A 12,423-nucleotide genomic window follows, 5' to 3' on the forward strand; every position below is an offset into this window, starting at 1 on the left:
TTGTATTCTTTCAGTTACCAGATCTTTTTTGTATTAAATCAGAAATTTGTTACAAAATTTCTATAACTTTACTTGGGCTTGTTTAGATTAATAGTTTCCTTTCCTTTTAGGAATTATTTAAAAAGATTTAAGTTTGATTGGTCCAGATTAACATTTCCTGGCATGTTAGTTGACACACTAAATTCCAAAGAATAAGTAATCACTGAATTAAAATTAGCATGTTAAGTAATTGTCATCCAGTAAAATTCTGGGCACTCAAACAAAATTTAATATAGGGATCCCGAACTAACTATAGAAAATGTTTGAGTTGTTTGGGTTCTTTCATAATGCCGTATGATAATTTTTATTTTCTTGAGAAGGATGGCATTCATAAACTGTTCCTGAGTATTGTGGTATAAATCTTTGTATGTTAGAACCAGGAGACAAAATTATACATATTATAATCATGGAAATGTCTATGAAATTATTGAAAATTATCTGTGAAGCATTTGTTTCTATGCCCAGAAATTGTGTAATCAATTATTGATTAATATTTTTGGTGAAAACTAAAGGAGGATTTTCTATTTTAGTTAGAATGTTAGTTTGTTCTGCAATAACAACTAATCCCCAAATTTGCATTACTTAAAACGACAATATTTTCTTTTTCACTCAGGGTATGTGTTCCCCTCCTGCCTGCTACTCTTCCTCTAATGCCTCTTACTTACAGAGCCTAATGGAGACAGCTGGAAAAGCACAAATATGATTTTCAGAAGTTCAGCCCCAGCCAAAAGTCTCTTTGTTAGTCAGCTTTTTGTAGCTGTGACCAAAATACCTGACAAGAACAACTTAAAGGAGAAAAGATTTGCTTTGGCTCAAGGTTTCAGAGGTTTCAGTCCATGGTTAGCTGACTCCATTGCTCTGGTCCTTCAGTGAGACAGAGCATCATGGTGGAAGTGTACAGTGAAGGAGAGCTGCCCATTTTGTGGCAGCCAGGGATTAGACAGAAAGGGAGAAATAAGGGTTCAGGGACAAAATATATTCCCCAAGGGCATATCCCCAGTGCCACACTTTCCTAGTCTTCTCTACCTCCTTGTAGTCCATTCAGCTGTCAATCAGTTAATTCACTGATGAGGTCAGAGCCCTCATAGTCATGTCCCCAAAAACCCAGCTTCTGAATATTGCTGCACTGAGGTCCAAGTCTTTAAACACAACAGACTTTGGAGGACATCCTAGGTCAAACCCATAACATTCTGTCCATGGTCCTCCAAGTCTCATACTCATTTCACAATGCAAAATGCAATCAGTCCATCTCTAAGAGTCCCCAAGTCTCAACAGCTGCAGCACTGCTGAAAAGTCCAAGTCCAAAGTCTCTTCTGAGACTCAAGGCAACTCTTAGCTGTGAATTTCTGTGAAAATCAACAAGCAAGTTACATACTTGCAATATACAACGATGGGACAGACACAGAGTAAACATTCCTATTACAAAAGGGAGGAATGGTGGCATAAAAAGAAGGAATGGGACCAAAGTAAGACCCAAACCTAGCAGGAAACAGTAAATCCTGTCTACCATCTAGGGGCATGCGAAAGTGAGATGTGGAACCCAAAGTGTTGGAACAACATGGCCCCTATGGCCTTGCCAGTTGAGCCTGCATGACCTCTCTCTTGGCCTGGCTCTTCTTGCCTGCAGCTTTCTTTAGTAGAATTTCAGATTTCTGACATCTCTAACTTCTTGGGGTCTCCAGGAAGTTAGAGATACCAGGAATACAGCTTCAGCTTCATTCTCATAGCTTCATGTGTGGTCTTCTCTGGGGCTGTCCATAGGGATTCCAATCCTGATGCACATGGCCTGGCCTTTCTTTGAAATACGGGTGGAAGCTTCTGTGACCCCATAACTTCAGCATTCTTCGTGCCTGCAAAACCAGCACCATGTGGATGGAAGTAAGGTTTGCCACCAGAAAGAGTAGTATCTGGGCCCCCTTGGGTCATGATTACAGCAGTTTCCAAGTGCCTGAAGACGTGAGAATGAGGAAATGAATCCCAGGGAAACAATTTATTAGGCAGTCCTGTGTGAATAGGGCCCCTGGGTGCTTTCTTATGCAAGAAAAGTCTTTCAAAGGAGATATTTTCACTTTTATACCTTGAGCCTGCGATAGGTGTGGTCTTGCCAATTCCTGCAATACCTTCAAGGCATCATCCCTTTTGACTTAATGCAAAGTACTTAGTTTCTTTTTAATGGTGCTTATCTCTTCAGCAACCACACATTCCTTGGCCTCAATTTTACTCAATGCTTTTCTGGCCAAACTGCAATTTTTTTTTTTTTTCAAATGTTTTCTGCTCTCAATTATCACTATCAATTTGGCTAAAAGTTTCTATTAACATCCAAGCTACCACTTAAATGCTGGTCTGCCTTGAAATTTCCTGTGCCAGATTAAATTGTCCATTGCTTTTAAATTCAGTCTCACATAGTCTTAGGACATTGCCAAAATGTAGATAAGTTCTTTGTCAGATGTAACATGAATGGGCTCTAGGCCAAACTCCCAAGAATACTTGTTCTTATCTGAAACTTCATAAGCATGGCCGTTACTGTCTTGCATTTCTTGTGGTATTCTGGTCTTCTGAGCTTACATCAGAATTGTCCATTAAGCCCCACTTACAACATTTTAAGACTCCTCCAGTCTGTATCTCCAAACTTTTAAGAACTCCTGTAAAGCAGTAACAAAGACTTCTGAATCACACAGTCAGGTATAGTCCTGGCATTGACTCCACTCTTGGTATCAATTTTCTGTGTTAGTCACCTTTTCTTTGCTATGACCAAAATACCTAACAAGAAACAACTTAGAAAAGGAAAGATTTATTTTGGCTCATGATTTTAAAGGTTTCAGGCCATGGTTGGCTGGCTTCAATTGTTTTGGCCTCAGACAGGCAGAAACATCATGTCAGAAAGGTGTGGAAGAGGAAAACTGTTCAACTCATAGTAGCCAAGAAGCAGAAAGACAGCAAGTAAGGGGTAGACTGAGGACAAGTCCCCATTGATATGCTCTAAGACCCATTCTCTTCAACCAGGTCCCTTCTCCCAGAGTCTCCACCAACTCCTGGTTTTCTATCAGTAATTCAATGGATTAATTCACTGTTGATGTCAGGTCTCCATGATCCAATCACCTCCCCACCCCAACTCCTACCCTCCCGCTATTGCTGCCTTGGGGAATAAGCTTTCAACACACAAGCTTTTGGAGAACATTCCAGATCCAAACCATAATAGACTTAAGGGAAGGCCTAGGCCAGAGAAGGAGGAAAATCCAGTATTGACAGGTCCTAAATTACTTATTTTTTTTTTTTTTTTGATAACTGTCAACTAAAGGAATCATTCCTTCAGTTCCATTAGAAAACCTATGATTCTGAGTTCTCTATTTTAATTTGATCATATTTCATTGAACTCACTCTGTCTTAATTATTTGGAAAATGGAAAGATTCAAAATTCAGTTTGTTGCTGTCAGAATTACTGAGTTGGAGTATTTTGACTAATATAGGGGAAAGTTTGCAGCACAAGGGAAAGAAAAGACAGACTCGATTTAGACTACTCTGCTTGGCATCAGTGGCAGATGGACGGTTCCAGTCCTAAACTCATCGGCTCACATTTCACGCCAAGACTAGCCTTCAGATACCACTCATCATCATGTGCTGATTTGCCCAGGGGCTGGAAAATGGCCACCAAGGGCACAGGGAGGTGGAAATAACATTTGCCCTGTCCTCAGTGTTCCAACACCTTCCTGGTTATTTACCTTGCAGTCCCTTGGAACCCCTCACTAGAAGTCATTGCAGAGTCAGCCAGCCAGCAGGCTGATCACCTGCTGAGCCAAGCTACACTGAACTTGTTAGTTGTTTTCTTTCTTACCCAATGAATGCTGGCCAGTGTGATCCTAGCTGCATCTTTATACAGGACTTCTCATCATTACTCAGGTTCAATAAGCTGTCAGCATTTAAGAAAACCAGTGGCACCTCCATGACAAATGTAGGAGGGTCCTGAGCCTTTCAGTCTTTCCCTTGAGGATGGCACCATGTGTCCTTGCTAAGTGGGAAGCCTGAGCTATTCCTTTTTTTCTTATGAGCCTTGCAGGGATGACAGAGAGAAACTAGGTCTAAGAACCAATGAGAATTCCATATTGTGGGGTATTTCTGTGGTTTCAGAGCCCCTGACTCCATCATGATGGCTTAAGAAAAGGTCATTCTTAACAGCCAAAATGTAATTAAAACATGGAATTACTTCCTTCTGATGAAGGAAGGGATTTCAAGGGAGGTAATCAGTTGGATTGCATAAACATGAGGGGATTTTATTGATTGAAAAGGAAGAAAGTCTAGGCTGTCCAGTTGCAGAACTGGCTCAGCAACTCAGTAATATCCTTCACCTGGGGTCCTTTCTATCATTTTCCTCTTCCTTTCTCAGGTGTACCACCTCCTAGCTGCAAGATAGCTCCTGCTGCTGCAGAGTCGGGCATCATATCCTCAGGTAACTTCATCCTTGACAAGTGTGGATTCCAATAGACAAGTGTGGATTCTAATGGAACATCTGAATTCTGACTTGTTTTAATGCTCAGGGAGTAAACCAATTTGATTCATGCACAGATTCATGAGAGGTGAGATTGCTTGGAGTTTCCCTCTCGGACTTGAGGTATGAGAAAATTTCTTCCTTACCCTCGTTCAGGTTGTAAAGGCTCACTAGATGAGTCGACCAGTGAAGATCTTTAAGTTTCACCTGGGGGAGGTGGAGGTGCTGAGGACTTCTGTTATCATGAGCTCAGGCTCCCCAGTATAATTCTGCTGGATGTCACACATAATCACTAATTGTTATGCCATAAATTTGTAAGCCTTTCCTTATTTCAACAAAAATTATTTTATTCTATTGATGTCACTCTTATACAGAATGTTATGGCTAAAAGGGACCTACATCCACATCCTGATTTGTTTAGATGATAAATGTTGACCCAAGAGGTGAAGGTCTAAGGTCACTTGGAAAATGACTGCAAGCCTGGGCCACAGCCAGAGCTGGGGCTCATAGGTCTATGCTCTCCACTGACAATTAATATCATATCTGTGGACCTCTAGGAAGGCAGTGGGTTACAGGTTCCCAGGAAAAGTTGTGTGCACCTCATCCTGAATATTTATTTGGAAGACTGGGGGAAAATATTTTGCTTCTCCAGCATCTACCCTGGACTTCAATGTGGCTTGGATCCTCTTGTGGAAGTACAAGAAAATCAGAATGGATAGAAATTGAACCATGTTCCTTTTAGCTTGTTTTCTACACATATGATGAATTTTTTCCCAGGCAACATTTTTTTTTTCTACAAAAATAATTTGAGACTCTTTTCCAGGGCAAAATGTACTGTGAAGGCTTTTTATTCATAGCACCTAAGGGAGGAGGTTGAATCAAAGTTTTGTTTCAGGTTTGCAAAGTTTATAGTCCATTTAGCTGTGAAGCAGAGTTTAATGCTGGCAAATGTGGCTGTTTGTATTAGTTTCTGAAAGTTGCTACCCATTCTTCCTTTCCCATGGAGGAGAACAAGATTGAAGGGAAGGCTGGACTCCCATGGGGATATGGTGGGTAGGGCAGGCAGCCCTTAAATGTAGAGTCTTTAATGGGCCAGTGGACATTTCTGCCTGGTATTAGCAGGACAGTATTTCAGCCAGGCATCATGGTATGTGGAATTGAGACCACAGAAGCCGAGGAACACTGGTGTTGTCTGAACTCCCAAGCCAGTTCACCAAATGTGGATTCTAAGGGACTGCAATAGTCCCTAGGGCCAAGTGCACATTCCTGCAAAAGATAAACATTTGTCTATTTGCTCAGCCCTCTTCACTTTGTTAACATCTACAGTAGATTATGATGCCCACATTTGGCAGGAGGGAAATGCATGTGGTTTTACACCTGGATAAATGGTCTCCATTTCTCTATCCCTGACATTTGTCAATCTGGAACTCCTCAGATTATGAGAAGCCTACCGTGAATCACTGATTCTGTTCTATGCACTAGCAATAAGCACTTTTTATGGTATCTGAAGTATCAAGTGATTCCATTTTGGAATTCTAGGGGCAAACTTCTTGTCAGAAATGCACAAAACCAAATATTTCATAAGCATCTTATAAAAATGATAATAATGAGTCAGGGGTAAGTTTCATGCTCCTACCTCATGGTTTCATGCCTAGACTATGGCAAGAATTTTCATCTCATCACTTTGTTTCTAGACTCTCTGGACTTCTGTCTATTGCCTGCAAGCCCATCTCACTCTGGCCACCATTGGGCACAATTTTTCTCTTTCCCATGGGCACAACTCAGGTCTTGTTCAGCAGGGGTATCTCAGTATGGTTACACCAGGGTAAACAGATGCTCAAATGACAGTTTTTAGAAAAATAAACAAATAAATCACGTGCAGTGGTGATGACTTTGTTTGTGTAAAGTGCCTCTTTTAGTTTATTTTTAACTCTTTATACAAAGGAGTGATCTTGACTCAGCACAAAGAGCACTGACCTACCAGTCAGAAGACTTGGCTTTGAATGTCATCTGTATCAACACACACTAGCTCTTATATAATTGTTTGCATTCATTATCCTATTTACATTACAAATAACCTTTGATAGAGGTACTATTCTATTTTCACTTTGGAGAGACGTTAGCTGAGACATAGCAATGTCCAGGGACCTGCCTAAGGTTCTAAGATTCACTGCATAAGTTTCCTGGACACGGTGAGCCTGGTGTCCATTTGTTTAACCACTCTGCAATACTGCCATGTACTCCTGGGCAAATTACTAATCCTCCAGAGGTGGCTTCCTCCTGTGTAAAACAAGAAGCCTAAGCTTTGCCAATTCTCTGTAAATCCTATACAGCTCCCCTGTGAGTCTGAGTTTGTGATTCCAAACATCCATAGAAACGTACTGTGAAACTTCAGTGAGTTGTGTTGTGACCCGAGTTAGGAGTTGAGGGCAGGTCAAGGAACAGTAGCATTCCATTGGGAAGTGGCACACATTTATAGCCAACAACTGAAATCCAAACCGCTGGCATAGAGCCAACCCTGTCCTGGTTTTAAAGCCCAGTTCCCTGGGAGAGTGCATTTGGCCTGTTCCTGAATTCTCAGCCCCTAGTCAGTGTGCAGGCCCTGCTCACTCCCTGATCAGGCGGTTATTCACTTTGAGGGAAGGAAAGGCTCTGTGCTTGAGATGTCTGAGGGGCATAGTTAACGTGAATCTGTTATTAACTGGGGCTGTAGATGACATCTGCAAGCTGTATTCACTAGACTCCCCCTCTCAGAATGGCGTTCTTTCTCAGCCTTCCTTGATTTCACTTTTTCTAGATATACTTTCAATGTTATGTTAGATGCCTTCAGGGAAGTGCTCTCAGATTTTACATTCTCACATCCCATTGTAATTTTTCTGTCAAAATCTCTATTTTAATTTCCAGTTAATTTCTAAATGTCACTATATATATATTCCACCCCCCACCCTCCCCATATATAAGAGTTCAGTATTTCCCAAACTCATTGCCAATTTTTTATTGTTGTTGTTTGGTCCCAGGGATTGAACCCAGGGATGCTTTACCACTGAGTACATTCCCAGTCATTTTTATTTTTTGTTTTGAGACAGGGTCTTGCTAAGTTGCTTAGGGTTTCTCTAAGTTTCTAAAGCTGGCCTCAAACTTGTAATTCTTCTGCCTCAGCCTCCTGAGTCAATTCAGAAATGACTCAGAAGTTTTCATTACCTGTTGAGGTATCTGCAAGCATGGACTCAGCCCTGTGGTGGGGGTGGCTCATGGTACCTAGCACAAAGTGGGTTGCATGTAGCATGTGGAGGCTGTCGAGAACTCAGTGGTGTATAAGTCTCTTATCCTGAACATAGACTGTGTACCTAAGAGAAATTGATTACTGAAATAAGGTATTTTTATGAATGTCTAAAATACCGGGCATATTAAAGATATTTCAAGCATTTTGCCCCCCCCCCCAAGAAAGACTTATTTAAGAAAAGCAGGTATAGAATAAATAAACACTGATGTACTAATTAATCCATTAATACAAGGCTTTAGCACTAGACAAGAGGGTGATTATGAGTAGTGGGGTAGCAGTGCCCCAGGTGAAATTGGGGGACTTGGCTGCCAATGTCAGAAGCTCAGCAGAGCTATGGAGAGGAGGAGTGGTTAGGGAAAGGGTAGTCTGCTGGGAGCCATCAGCCAAGTAGGTATGACAAATTCCTTGCCAGCTTACTCCCATGCTGTCTAGTGGAAGGGCTTCTGAAAGGTGACCTTGCTCAAGGACCAGGGCAGGATCCGTGTTTAGGGTGTTCCCCCTTTAGAATAGGGCGGTTTAGCATAATAGGAGATTAGGGTGTTCCCCCTTTAGAATAGGGCGTATCCTGCTGCTGAGTTCCTCTTGAGTGCTTAGGGTCAGACAGTATATTTTGGGAGACAGAAGCCCATGCGGTGTGGATTTGGGCAGAGAACGTGGATTCCCCCAGAACGTGTTTGCAGAAGGCCGGTGTGAGTTCGGGAATAAAGAATTGCTGTTTGAATCTACAAGCTGTGTGGAGACTCGTGATTTGTGCCCAGCCAGAGACTGCGGCAGTAGTCCTCAAGTTAGACATTAATGTAAGTAGTGTGGGGCCCAGGTCTGAGCATTGGAGGTGACTTTCTGAAGCTGAATATGGACCTATCGGCACAGCTGAGTGACTGGTTTGTGTCTAAACCTTGAATAATGGTGGCATTGAGGTTGTTAACTCTTTTTTTACTTTTGCTAAAAGTATCACAGGAATTACCACTAACTGACATTTGGATGGTGTGTACTCAGGCATTGGTTGCAAAAAAAACAGGAAATGCATAGGACTATGGCTTGGATTAAGGGTTGACCAGTCCCTCCTGGGTTTATTTTCTATCTATCATGTTCAACTATCTATCATTTCTCTTTGACTGTCCAGAAAGCCATGTTGTCTTTTGATTCTTAGCTGCTTTTGATTATGGTCTAGGTTTACCTATCATGACTCAGGTACTCAAGGACATCTCTGTTCTGTTTCTCAACAGCTAACAATCTGTGTTTTTATGTCTTTCCATGACTCTTCTATCTCTAGTATGTTGCCTTTTGGAGCACAACCATTTGATCTCACCAAAAGGAGGCAGAGAAGCACTTCTAATGTATCTATAACATTGTAGAATAATTTCTAGCACAGGCAAAATTGTGGACTATTCAGTTCTTCCTACTTTAGGGTCCTGATTCAACCATATTGAACACTGAAACCGAGACACTTCATCATATAGAATTTTAAAATTTCAATACATTTAAGTATTTCCCTTCTAAAATATTCTCCATTTTGTTTAGGTAAATTTCTATCTTTATAGAAAGATAAAGATAATTTCTCATATTTTCCAAAATACATTTTAAAATAATTTTTTACATTGAACTCTTATGTGGATGTTTTGTATTTGGTACTTTGTAAGAAATTATTTTTCTTTTACTCTGAATAGCTAGTTGTCTCAGCACTATTTTTTGAGTTGTGCTTTCTTTTCACTAGTAATTTGTAATAGATCATGACTCCATGTATATTTGTGTGTCTGTTTCTGGATCTGTTCTTTTTAATTAATTTGTCCATCTCTCAACCAGTCCCATACATTTTTAACTATCATAGCATGGTAATAAATCTTCAATTCTGGTGGGTTCTGTTTCCTGCTTTCCTGTCAACAGACATCCTTTTGGGTTTTAATTAGAATTGTATTGAGCTTATATATTAATTCAACTTCTTTATGATACTGATTCCGCTATGAACATGTTTTATCATTTGCTTCATTTAGGTCTTTTAAAATATCTTTCTATTTAACAGTTTTCTATATAAATCCTGTATTTTTGTTAGATTTATTTCAAAGTTTATATATGAATGTTTATATGTATGTGTATATATATAATTATATGTTATTTTATATATTATATATGTATAATATATATGTAATGTGTTGTGGCTATTTCCTTAGGACAATTGTCTCAGAGATATAAACGCTCCTTTCTGGCTTAAATGTATCCCTTCTCTAAGAAAGTCCTCCCTTTAACAGAGAGTTCTTCTGCTTGTAATGAGATACTGGGGTTAGTTAAGAATTGCAATTAAGTTTTGTATATTGATTATTAGAGCATCTTTTGGGTTTTCTGTAAGAAGCATCCTATCATCTGGGAGCAGTGAGAGTTTTGTAGTTTTGTTTCCTCCTAATCCTTAGACAGTTTTTGTTTGAAGACCTCTAGTAAGTGATTTTTTAAAGTATTTTTCTGGTTGTAGAAAGTCACAATACCTTTACTTTGTTTATTTTATTTTTATATGGTACTGAGGATCGAACCCAGTGCCTTAACATGAGGCAAGCACTCTACCGCTGAGCCACAACCCCAGCCCCTCTAGTAATTGATTTTTGAACTCAAGATCCTGAACCTCAGATAATCCTCAATGCCATCATACTGTTTGTCATTTACTTTCCCATTCTTCTAGGAGACTATAGTTCATCTCCTTTCTTCTCAAATTTCCAAGATTTGTTCCTGTATCTGCACCTTCACCAGATAATATTCTAATCAAATTTACTGAAAGAAAAAAATTGAGGCAACCAGAAGTTCCACAGACTCATATACCTAAGTCTCCTACCTCCTGCTTGTGCACCCACATATTTTGCTTTCCTGCATATTACCATAGAGGATACATTTCTTGGATACATCCATCTTGATCATGATATACAATCCATTTTATATTTGTATTCAGTTTGGCAAATGCTTTGTTTAGAATTTTTCTCTCTCCGCTCCTGGGAGAGATTGGCCTGTAGTTTTCTTTTCTCATACTTCCCTTGTCAAATGTTGGCATTGATATTTATACTAGCTTCACAAAAGAAGATAGGAACTCTCCCTTTTTCTATTCCCTGGAAAATTTTGTTTAAGGTAGTAATGAGTTTTTTCTTAAATACTTGGCACTTTCTGGTAAAACCATTTGATATTGACTCTATGAAAAATGTAACTGTTGATTTATTTTTTTAATGGGTTATCACTCTTGAATTGTCAAAATATACTCTACTGTCATGTATAACTAAAAAGAACAAATAATATAAAAATTATTGATATGTTTTCCTAGAAATCTGAATATTTCAGGGTTTTCAGATATGTTGTCAGAAGATTATTCACAGTACTCCTATTGTCTTTTGTGTATCTTCAGCATTTTAAATTGTATCCACACTTTTATTCCTAATATTTGATATTAGTGTCTCCTTTTTTAGTTTCTTATTCAATTCTGGTAGAGATTTCTCTTTTGTAAGTGCCCCCCCCAAATAGTTTTTTATATGCTTATTTGTATTCCACTAATTTCTACTATTGTTGTTTTCTTTTTTTATTTTTCCTTAAGCAAATGCCTCTTCGCCATTAAATTTTATCACCACCCTCCCATACGTGCCTGGAAGTCTATACATTTCACTTTTAAGTGTTGCTTTAGCTGCATCCATCATGATGTAATATTTTATATAATGTAGTTTTGTATTTTATAATTTACATTATGATATCTACTTTTCTTAATATGCCTGAAGCCTCTTCCCATTTGTTCAGGTTTTAAAATTTTGTTTATTTTTTTTACCTTTTTATAATCTTCTTCATAAATTTTAAGCACCTTTTATTACTTTTAATTCATTAGGATATTTTTCACTATCATGTAAGTTAGTTTAATGCCATTTTCTAACTGGTTATTGGTAATGAAGATTAATACTGTTGATATGTTGATTTATATCCAGCAATTTTGTTGCATTTGCTTATAACTTACCTTTGTGCCTTAATCTGTCTGCTGTGCTGGAACAACATACCATAAACTAGGTGACTTACAAACAACAAATATTTCTCTCAGTCCAAGAAGCTGGGAAATCCAAGAACACACTCAAGATGTGGTGACTGAAAAGGTCTGCTTCCTCTGAAGAGGTGACTTCACTGTGCCACCTCTGCAAAGCCTTCGAATTCCATCATTTGAAATCCTAATGATTTCATTTGAAATCCTAACGATTTCAACAAATGAATTTTGAATTTTATTTTCATGTAAACATTCAGACCTTAGCAATTTGTTTACAGTTAAATTTTCTATCTTGAAAATCATGTTGCCTGAAAAATAGGACAAGTTCCTTTTCCAGTCTTCTATAAACCCTTTATTGTCATTAATTATCATTATTATTGTGACTTATCTTCTAGTGCAATGGCAATAAAAGTGGTGAAAGTGGCACCTTTTTCTTTTATTCCTGAGTGTAATGAAAGTCCTCCAAAAGTTTTACTGGTGCTTAATATCCATTTCCACTTTCCTTCAAAAATGTGTGTGTGTGTGTGTGTCTCCAACGTGTATGCTGGTGTTTCAGAGGCTGTAGAACCCAAAATGACTTTTCCCAGGCTGCCTTGCCCCTTGGATGTGATTTTGATTTGGAAAATT

Source organism: Callospermophilus lateralis, chromosome 3 (assembly GCF_048772815.1).
Source record: "Callospermophilus lateralis isolate mCalLat2 chromosome 3, mCalLat2.hap1, whole genome shotgun sequence".
Lineage (NCBI taxonomy): Eukaryota > Metazoa > Chordata > Mammalia > Rodentia > Sciuridae > Callospermophilus > Callospermophilus lateralis.